The sequence below is a fragment of the Phalaenopsis equestris genome, unplaced genomic scaffold (assembly GCF_001263595.1).
Source record: "Phalaenopsis equestris unplaced genomic scaffold, ASM126359v1 Scaffold000692, whole genome shotgun sequence".
Taxonomy (NCBI): domain Eukaryota; kingdom Viridiplantae; phylum Streptophyta; class Magnoliopsida; order Asparagales; family Orchidaceae; genus Phalaenopsis; species Phalaenopsis equestris.
Genome location: NW_018165132.1, coordinates 444,933 through 455,779, shown reverse-complemented (window position 1 = coordinate 455,779; position 10,847 = coordinate 444,933).

Below are 10,847 nucleotides of genomic sequence, written 5' to 3'. Positions count from 1 at the left end.
TAAGTGAGAATTTGAAAAACAGATGAAAGCGGGCGGTTGAGTTGTAAATAATAAGTTTCGGTTGGACTTTATAAAACTGCCCCATAATAATAATAATAATAATAATATTTATAATAAATATTTTTTAAAATAATTAAAATTTAGAAAATTCTAGTCTTTGCTCAATTAATTTCTTATTATTTATCCCATTTCTTATTACTTTGTTATTACAATTCCTTTAACATAAATGAGTTCTTTTTTTTCTATTATTATTATTATTATTATTATTATTATTATTATTATTATTATTATTATTCAATAGAATTTATAGAATAAGATGTAAATTTAAACTAATCACTCAAATAAAATTTCAATGCAAGTGTACAAATGAAATCATTGCGGGGGATTTACATGAATACAGACAATTTTACCTATTTACATATCTAATATCTAATTTTTTTTTATTTTTACATTTATTACATTCAAATATTTTTTTATCATATAAAAAATATCAATATTTTTTTAAATAATAAAAAAATATTTTTTTATGCATAGTGAGTAATATTTAATGTAAATAAAATAAAATTTAGTTATTAGATATGTAAATATATGTGGGTATGTATATAAATCTTCCTCTTTTTTCGAGAACATATGTGACTTTCATCCTCTATCTCGCGAAAAATTATTCCGTGCGTACATCGCATGCAGAAATGTATGCGGTGTCTGATCTCCACCTTCGATGACAGCTTTGGTGGGATTTTTTAAAAAAACAAAAAATTGAAAGTGGGTCTCACCGAATGTTGGAGATTGGACACCGCATGCATCTCTGCAAGCGGTGTCCGCACGGAATAATTTTTCCCATCTCTCAAGTTAGTTGTGGAGAATAATTGTTATAGAAAGGTGAATATTTGTAAAAAAAAAATTGTGGATGCTAATTTCATTAATAATATATTGATACATAAATAACTCAACAAAAAAATTGGGAAAAAATATTGCGTCCGGAGTTTGGACGCAAGCTCCATCTGGATAATAAACGTGATGCACAAAAGAAGCGAAGGAAAAAAAAACGACCTCCATCCGGACTCCGGACGTAATATTTTCACAAACGTAGAATATCTACGATTAAAAACATATTTTTGAGACAACAAAATGATTTTATGTTTTAAAAGTAAAAAAAATAAACTCATACAAATTAAATAAATCACTAAGTGAGCCATAAATTCTAACTTACATATAAAACCAAATTTATTAGAATCTAAAAGGCATGCAATAATCTAATAACTTCATAGCATACATTTAATTTTCTCATGCAACACTTTGCATTTATATATAAATAAACAAATTCATATTTATTAGAATCTAAAGGGTGTGCAACTTTTTATGCAAAACTATTAAGATGTGCACTTCTAGACCAATAATATGAAGACATCACTGCTAGTCTATGTCTCGATCAAGTAAAGTATAAACGTGAAAAATCAAAATAAAGAATACGATTAAGAAGCAAGAAACATTACAATAACGTAGGCATATAATTACTGATCTCAAGCGGATAAGATTCTCGCCTTTATGACATCACTTCTTCTTTAATAAAAATATATATACTCATAATACGATCATATTACTACCATAATGCAAATGAAAAAAGCTCCACAATACAACCATAATATCACCATGATATCACCACAATGTAACCAAATTATCATCTCAATTAGCACCACAATACCACCATATCACTACCATAAAATCACTAAAATACTAATATATTACAAGCAAAATACCACCATAATACTATCATAATTCTACTCTATTAGCATCACATTACAACAATATTACTACCATAAACAACTATAATACCACCATAATAACACCCCAATGACACCAAATTACCACTATAATATCACTATAATGGCACCAAAATACCACTAGATAACCACCATAATACCACCAAATTATCATCCCAATACCGCTAAATAATTGTCACTATACCACCATAAAACCATCACAATATCACTATAATGCCACAAAAATATCATCAAATAATCATCACAATACCATCATAATACCACCAAAATTTTGATGGATTATGGAGGTATTGTGATGATATTATAATAGTAATGTTGGTATTTGGTTGTAATGTGGTGAAATTTTGGTGATATTACACTAGTATTGTGGTGTGTTTTTGGTAGTACTCTTGTGGTATAGTGCTGATGTTTTGGTGTTATTATGAAGTTATTTGGCGTTATCTGGTAGTACTTTGGTGGTATTGTGATGGTCGTGGGATGATAATGTGATTGTATTATGGTGATATTTTTGTGGTGTTGGGGTTGTATTTTGAGGGTATTATAGTAGTATTGTGGTTATCTTATGATGATACTATTGTTGTATTTTGGTGGTATTCAGATTGTAACATTTTAATATTGTGCTAGTATTATGGTGTTAATAATATGATGCTCATGGTGGTATAAAGGAAATAGTATGATGAAATTGTGGTGGTGTCGTGTCGGTATGGAAGGATATTATGTATTTTTTTAAACTCATTGAACAAATAAACCTTATCAAATTAAATGCGTTGTTCTCCAAAGACAAGTAATGAATATAATGGTTAAAATTGATATATTCTACTTTTCCTAACACATTGAATAAATAAACCTTATCAAATAAAATGTATTAATCTACAATGATGAATCATGAATATATACGATTATAATAGAATATTTGCAAATATTATATTGAATAAATGAGACAAATGAAGAACTACACTTTTCGATTACATAGGGTTTGCACCTGCAAAAAATTAAATACTATAAAATAAATACAACCGACTTATTTTTCCTATTTACCTGTCACATTTCTTCCCTTTTTCTTTGATGTTGTTATCCTTCCTTGGTTCCATTCATGATTGGCTTGCAGAATTCTTGTCGTGAATTCAAAACATTGCATATCGAATAACTACATGATTTTACAACCTAAAGATCATTTGAAACATATCAAACATATTAATTGAGTGAAAGTTTGACTAGGTTAGCTCGTTTGTTGGACTGTAGGTGGAAACTTAAGCTCGTATCGGCCACGCTTCCCAGTACCAATGGTGAAACCTTAAACCCTGGGCTGTGCTCTTCATCAAAACTCTTAGATAGTGCAAGGGATGTCAAAGAAGTGAAACTCTAACTACCAAAATCGCAAAAGAAAACTAGTGGTGAAACCCAATGAATAAGAAAATGATGAGGGTGCGTGGGGTTTTATTTTTGAAGAATCAAGCGGTTTTTGGGGCAAGTCGTATTAAATAAATGTTTTTTCCCAATTTTTTATTCCGGGAAATTGGCGCCCACTACTTAACAGGGAGCACAAAATTATTGGAGTTTGGACTCCAAACTACGTATAGACTCCGGATGCAATACTGTATCCTCCCATTGGCGACGATCCTTAGTCTCTCGCCTTCTTTTTAACGAATCAAGTTCTAGCTTGGGAGTGAGCCAAAAGAATCAACCACTCCACTCCTTCATTCAAGGAAGATCAGAAGGTAGCACTCTCTTCTTCCACCACTCAAAATTCTTTCATGCATTTTAAATCCTTTAAATCTCCTAATTCCCTTCCACCACTCAAAATTCTTTCATGCATTTTAAATCCTTTAAATCTCCTAATTCCTTTTTTTTTTTTTTTACAATGAGGTTAATTTAATTTCAGATTTAAGGCGAGATAGAAGAGAAATAAGATTTTAAATTCTGTAGGATTCAAGGGTTGTCATTATTGTTTTGGTAGAATTTAGGTTAGGACTTCACATACATGTCATTAAATCTGATGTATTTGTATGTGCAACACCTAAACTTTGGCTTCACATGCATGGCATTCAATCTTATGTATTTGTATGAATAATACCTAACTTTGGCTTTATACACATATTATTCGATCTTATGTATTTACATGTTTAATGGCTAGGCATTAGAACTTATGTTCATATTTTTAAACACGCATTTATTTACACATTTGACATATAGGCTATCATTCTCACATACATATGTTTATCTATATATTAATAAGTGCACTTCTCTATTTTTAAGCTAAAATATAATGATATTTTGGATGTGAGCTTCTATTTTAAACTTAAAATGCAATAATTTTTTTGAGGTGAAACTTAAGTCTGGGGTGTTATGTGTGTAAATGTAATAATATTTTTATGGTGATGTTAAAACCCGGAGTATTATGTGCTTTTGATATGGTACTTAAGTATTATGTGCTTTTGATATGATTCTTAAGTCGTGGGTGTTATGTGTGTAAGTGCACTAATTTTCTTTTTATGATATTTAAACCTTGAGTGTTGGTATGTAAGTGAAGTTTAAGCGTTGAATAGTCAAATATATTGGAATTGAGTGATATTTGTGTATACCCTTTTTATGCATCTCCATGGCTAACACTAGCATTTTGAAGTGTTGTTTAAACCTTGAGTATTGTGTATGTCAACATAAGATTTAAGTGTAAGTATGCAAATACATAAGAATTTAACGACATTTATGTAAATTTTCTCAAAGAAAGAATGTGAATCATAATTTGATATTGAACACATCCCTTTTTGTGTTTCTGGCAAGGTGATTTTGCTTTCTATCTTAGCTTCTCATCAAGGTACTCACACTAACTTATGTTCTTTCAAAGTATAACTTTGATAACTTATCTTTGGTTTTCAGTTTTAAATAGAGATTCTTAGATTAAGGACTTCCCTCCCTTAGGAGTAGAACCTTTTCCATGGATTTTCTAATGTCTTTGGGTGTAGGAAATTCATGGTTTGCCTTTTGGATTGATTAGATCTAAGCATTATGCTTGTATGAATTTCATCTCTTAACTGGAGTTAGGTGAATTAAAACTAATTTAAGATAAAGCAAAATAAATTAAGCTTAATATCTAAAAATAATCAAATAAAAAGCTATTAAATTAATTTTAATGCAAACATGAACCTAACTTATATATTTAACCGGAATTAAGATTAGGTTAAGCTAATCAGTCAAATCTTAATCAATTCAATAAACTTAACAGAAGTTAAATATTAATTTAAATTAAAATGATTCATATTAATTAAATCATAATTAATTTAATTAAAACTTAATCAAACTCGGCTTAAGTCGGAACACTAATCAAGCTAATTTAAACATAAATTTTAATTCAATGTATTCAAAATAAAACATACAAAATCTAACACTAAGTTAAAATTGAACTAATCAAATTAAGTAAAATCTAAATAAAAAATCAAACTTGATCAAACATAATTAATTTTCAACTAAATCAACCCAAATAAACTATCCCACCTAAACTACTTAATCTAATCAACTAAAACCTAAACCAAATTAATTAAATCTGTTGAGTGTCATGCCACACTCTTTGAGTTAGATGTCTCACCCTATTAAGATTAGGAAGTTTTGAGTAGTGGGACCCTAGACCAAGAACATCCTTTTTTCACAATGCTTTTTATCACATTAAAAAATAAATAAAATATAAACTAAAATTGGAAATAAAAAAATTATTTGCACCACATAAATAACTTTGACTTTAACCACCTAATGATAATAAATTGAACCCCAAACTTGAATTATAACTTAAACATAACGACTAGAGTGCTTACCTCATACACCGCAATTTTAGATGACTTTGTTATTTAGCTAGCCTAGACGCAGATTAGGCTGATGGTAGTTGTGTGTGTTTTTCTTTTATGAGCACCATTTGCATTATTGAATGGACGATGAATGATGCTATGTTTGGTCGTGTATATGGATATTTAGAGCGATTAGTGTTTGCGTAGACTGCATGCTAGGATACCCTTTACCCTACAAACATTATTCCTTACATGTGACCATGCTAACAAGTGATAAAAAAAAGGGAGCACAAGTTAAGTTTAAATGATTATATTTTCTATAGGTACTTGCTTTTATGTGCCCCTATATATTAGCACAACCAAGTATGACAAGGGGCCTAATGTTGTAGTGTAGTGCTAGGTCCAATTAGTATTTAAGTGAAGCTTATATTTATTATGTTTAGTATAAATACTAAAATTTTTTAAATATGTCATTGTAAGCATAAGAACTTTTTTTTTCTTTGAGTCTAGAGTTAGGATAGTCCTTGTTGGTTGGCTTGGGTCTGAAGTGGGATGATTCCTAAAAAGACAACGGAGCAAGGACGAACATCAACACAAAGATGAACATCAAAAATGGGAATGAATCTCAACATAAAATGACAGAGCGAGAACAAATCCCAATAAAAATACAGAGCAATGACAACCCCCAAATTACTAAAACACAAGCTAAAGTTACACAAAAAGCCAAATCATCAACTAGAATACTATATGTATAAGTTGGGATGTATGAGAGGTAGATGCTCAGTTGTACCATTTTCTCTTATTTTTGGGTGTAAGGCAACATTTATCTATCCCATTTTATTTATAGAATTAGGTTGATTTGTCTGCTTTCTTTTATACTTTAAGTTAATTAGAGATATCTATTTTTTTAGGTTTCATTTTGTTCTTATGTTCCTACTTAAGCTTGAATTATGTTATGCTCTTAGGATGTGAGATTTTCCACAACACACAATTTTAACTCAATTTCTACAAAATCAACTCATATCTAAAACAAAATAACAAAACTCATAACTTACAAAAAAAAAGTTATGCATATTCACAAGCAGAATCATATTGGAATGCATATAATCACTATAAAACCTAAATAAAATTCAATTAGAAAACTTAACTATTAGGAGAATCATCTGCTTATGATAAGCATCATATTGTATATACTTTTCATCTCTTTGGGCATTCACTCATTGCACAAAAGGGGAGATTCGTTCTGTGAGGATCACTACTTTTAATGAGTGAAATTGCGATTTGTATTGTTTAGACTTAATAGTTTTTCTGACATGCATCACATAAAGACTTGTATAATATTTTCACAGCTTACACTACACAGCTAGAGTCACGCTTATAAAAAATGTTATAAACTTTTCTCGATCAATTGCTTTGATTGATCAAAACCATCATTCTAAGTTGGCTTGACCGAGCGACATCATATATTTAATCTTAAAATTTAAAATTTAAAATATCAAACTATTTGAGTGAGGAAAATACATTTGCCCTGACCACTTAATCTTAGGATCAAGTCATAAGTCTGTAAGTCCCAAAGCATCTATTATAATAATTATAGCATATTACTCTTAAAGTACTTGTGACTGGCCTCATGCTTTTAAAGTATAAGAGGTGTTAGCTGGTAGCCTATTCCAAGATGGTTGTAAGTTTAGGAGAGTCAGGTTAGGCTTCATTCATTGGTAGGAATTAAACTCATAAATCCCACCTTTTACCTATGTTTGAGTCTCCATCTTATCGGTAGACTCACCTTTAATACAGGTTATGAGGTTATCTTATTGTCTTTGCCACAAGATCAACTTTTTCTATAAAATTTTATGCCACATTCTATTGAATTTAAGTCCTAACTCTAACTTCCAAAAAATTTATTCAACTCAAACAAAAATCATCACTTCACTTCAAAATTAAAGCCCAACTATAGGATAAACTGGAGTAACATCTGGGTATTCTAATATTTGATGCTCCTTACTCCTCAAACATTGGCTTCCAAGAAAAATTATTCCAAATTTCAGACATTCTCTTTTCAAATTTCAAATACCAGTCTTGATATCTATCATTTTAATCTATAAAAATGATTGGCCACTATTTTAATCAAGAGTTTTTAGGAAAAAAATATTTTTTAAGATGTAATTTACTCGAGGGATTTTCCACCTTAGGGATACCATAACCCCGACTTAAAAAAATTTATCATTTTAGGTAGGGGAAAAGCTAGTTTTTGTAGCCACGCAGATTGATGGAGCAGTTACTTCATGTGTAGATCCATCGTAGGGTAATATTTTCATCCCGCGGGGTGATATAGTATTCATTGAAGTTATGTTCAACCATAAGTGATGGGAAATTTTAAAACTCTTGTATGTGGTCCCCTATATTGCAGAAAGCAAAGGCTCTCAAATTGTTAAAACATCTTTAGCAGATTATTCTTGAATGCTTATATACAAATGATCTTGAATTGGTCAAATATTATTGGTGGATTTCTCATAGCTTCTTATATAAAAAATGAACGCAAGTCGATCAAACATCCTTGGTGGATTATTTATGGCTTCTTATATACAAATGACATCGAATCCACCAAATATCCTTAGTGAATTTCTCATGCCTTCTTATATACAAATGACATCAAGTTGGTTAAACATATTTTGGTGGATTTTTCATGTTATCTTATATATATATATATATATATATATAGTGAAACATATTTTGGTGTATTTTTCATGTTATCTTATATATATATATATATATATATATATATAATCTTAGATAGGTTAAGCAATTTTGAAAAATTTCTTGTGACCTCTTTCTTATGGGTTAATGTTGTCGATTAATACTTTGATGAATAACTTCATATATGTTTAACACTCTTAATGGCATACTCAGTCTCTGCTCGTACCTTTGGAAGACACATCCATGAGATAGTTTCGATGTAAAGCTAGTAGTGGATAGGGTTATTATCACTAGAAAGTTCTCATTAGAGAAAGAGGTTAGCAAGAACATTAAAAAAATCTTAGAAGATTGTAAGCCTCAAGGATACAATTAAACTCAATAGATCTCAAAAGGTGTATGCCTCAAAAAAGTTTGATGTCACTGTGCTCCTACCGGGGGGCAATATCTCAATTAAAATATATTGGATTCCTGTCAAGACTTGTAATGACTGTGCTTTCCATTGAAGGCAAGGTATAAGGAATCAACATTCTTACATGAATAACAACAGTCTTATTGTAAGGAGCCAACAACAACTTGAATTAGGATAGACATTAATTGCCTAAATTATAAGTGTGTATATTTGGCATCAACAACTTGAACTTGGGTAAGCAAAACTGCCTAAATTTAGCAAAAAATGCATGAATTTGAGTAGGCAACAATTGCCTGAACTTGAAAATAATTACCTGAAGTTGGATGGCCAACAACTGCTTGAACTTGGGCAAGCAACAACTACTTGAATTTGACAAAAACATCTTGATAGGAGAAGACAACAACATCCTACATGAATGTAGATAACAAAAATCTCAATTTGGAGAGGCAACAATAGTCTGAGAAAGACAACATCAGCCTGTGTCGAAGAAAGAAACAATAGCCTTAATGTGGGGGGGACAATAATAGCCTATAGAAGGCAAAAACAATTGAAAAGCGAAAGCAACAACATCCAACATCATAAACGTCGAAGAAAGAAACAATAGCCTTAATGTGGGGGGGGCAATAATAGCCTATAGAAGGCAACAACAATTGAAAAGCGAAAGCAACAACATCCAGCATCATAAATGACAACAACAATCCACACCAAAAAAAGGCAACAACAACCCAAATCCGAATATGCAACAACAACACGTGTCTATTAAATACAATAATAACCTACGTTGAAGAAGCAACCACAACATGGAAGGGGAAGAAAATAACAACCCAGATGACACTTCAATTAGGGAGGAGTGGTGTGGCTTCTTTCCCTCTTAAAGATCCTATTTATAGGCAAAAAATTAAAATAAGGGTGCCAAATTTAAATTTTTAGAGTTTAGTTCCTTAAAGAAACCTACGGGAGCACACACAAACGAGCTCGCAGAAGCACCCACCGCCACTTGTGCAACACACAAGAGAAATTCCTTAGTCGTGCTAACATGGTCCGTGCAACAACTCCACATATGCTTAATGTGTCTCACGTTCCCTCATGCTAAACTAGTTTATGCCCCACGCTCACAAGCATCTGAGCGTGCTTGCTAACCATCCATTACCACGCAGGCCTGCTCCTCCATGCGCCTATGCCCCGTGCGCCAGCTTTCCCACTCCACCTCACCCCCTACTCTTGTGCTTTACCTTCACTCATGCCCTACACACAAGTGAACAATCACTATCGCGCCTCAATACCATTGCTCACATCACTATACCCCTGCTCACACATGCATTCATTGTTGGACCACTGTTGCCCGACCACAAACTTTGCCATTACTGGACCACTAGCATCTAGTTGTCATCACCGCCAGACCACCGTTGCTCGGCTACCAACATCATTGTTATTATAACACTACTGTCTGGAAACCACCACCACCAGACCACCACTGCCCGACCACTATTATCATCTTCAAACCATAATTTTCCAACCTACTCTGAATCATTATTGCTCGGTCATAACGACAACATGGTCAAATTTCAATGGAGCACTTACATTAACACAAATCTCCTTAAAGTATGAATTTTTGAAATGTCTGAAGTTATGTTTTTCAGTATTAGCTACATATTTTCGGACGATAAAAGCAACATCACCAGAAAATAAAGGGCAACTGATGTGTCATTAACAATTTTTTATCAATCATGAATCTCAATCATTTTTTAAGAATCTTTCAAACTCAAATTCAAGATCATTCGGGCCCCAATTTTAGTAAGTTTATAATCAAATTGACCTTCTTGGCAGGATGAACCAAATTATACTATAATGATTCAATCTTTGTCCAACCCAGCTAAGATCAATCCATTAATACATATTTGGAGGCTTTATATCATCAATTAAATGATCAAATGAGCTCCAAAATTAAGATATTTATAGCAAATTGAATATTTTGATGAGATGAATCATACGAGTCCAAAATTGCTAAAGTCTAAGGTTATTAAGGCATCCAAATCACTAAACAACTATCTATAATTAAGGGGGATCAATAGAGACCGTCCAATCAACGATTAGGAAAGTTATGCACTAAAAGACCAAAATGCCCCTTCCTAATAGGCTATAAATAGGCTTCCTCTCTTCACTTGGAAAAAAATAAGGAAAAGA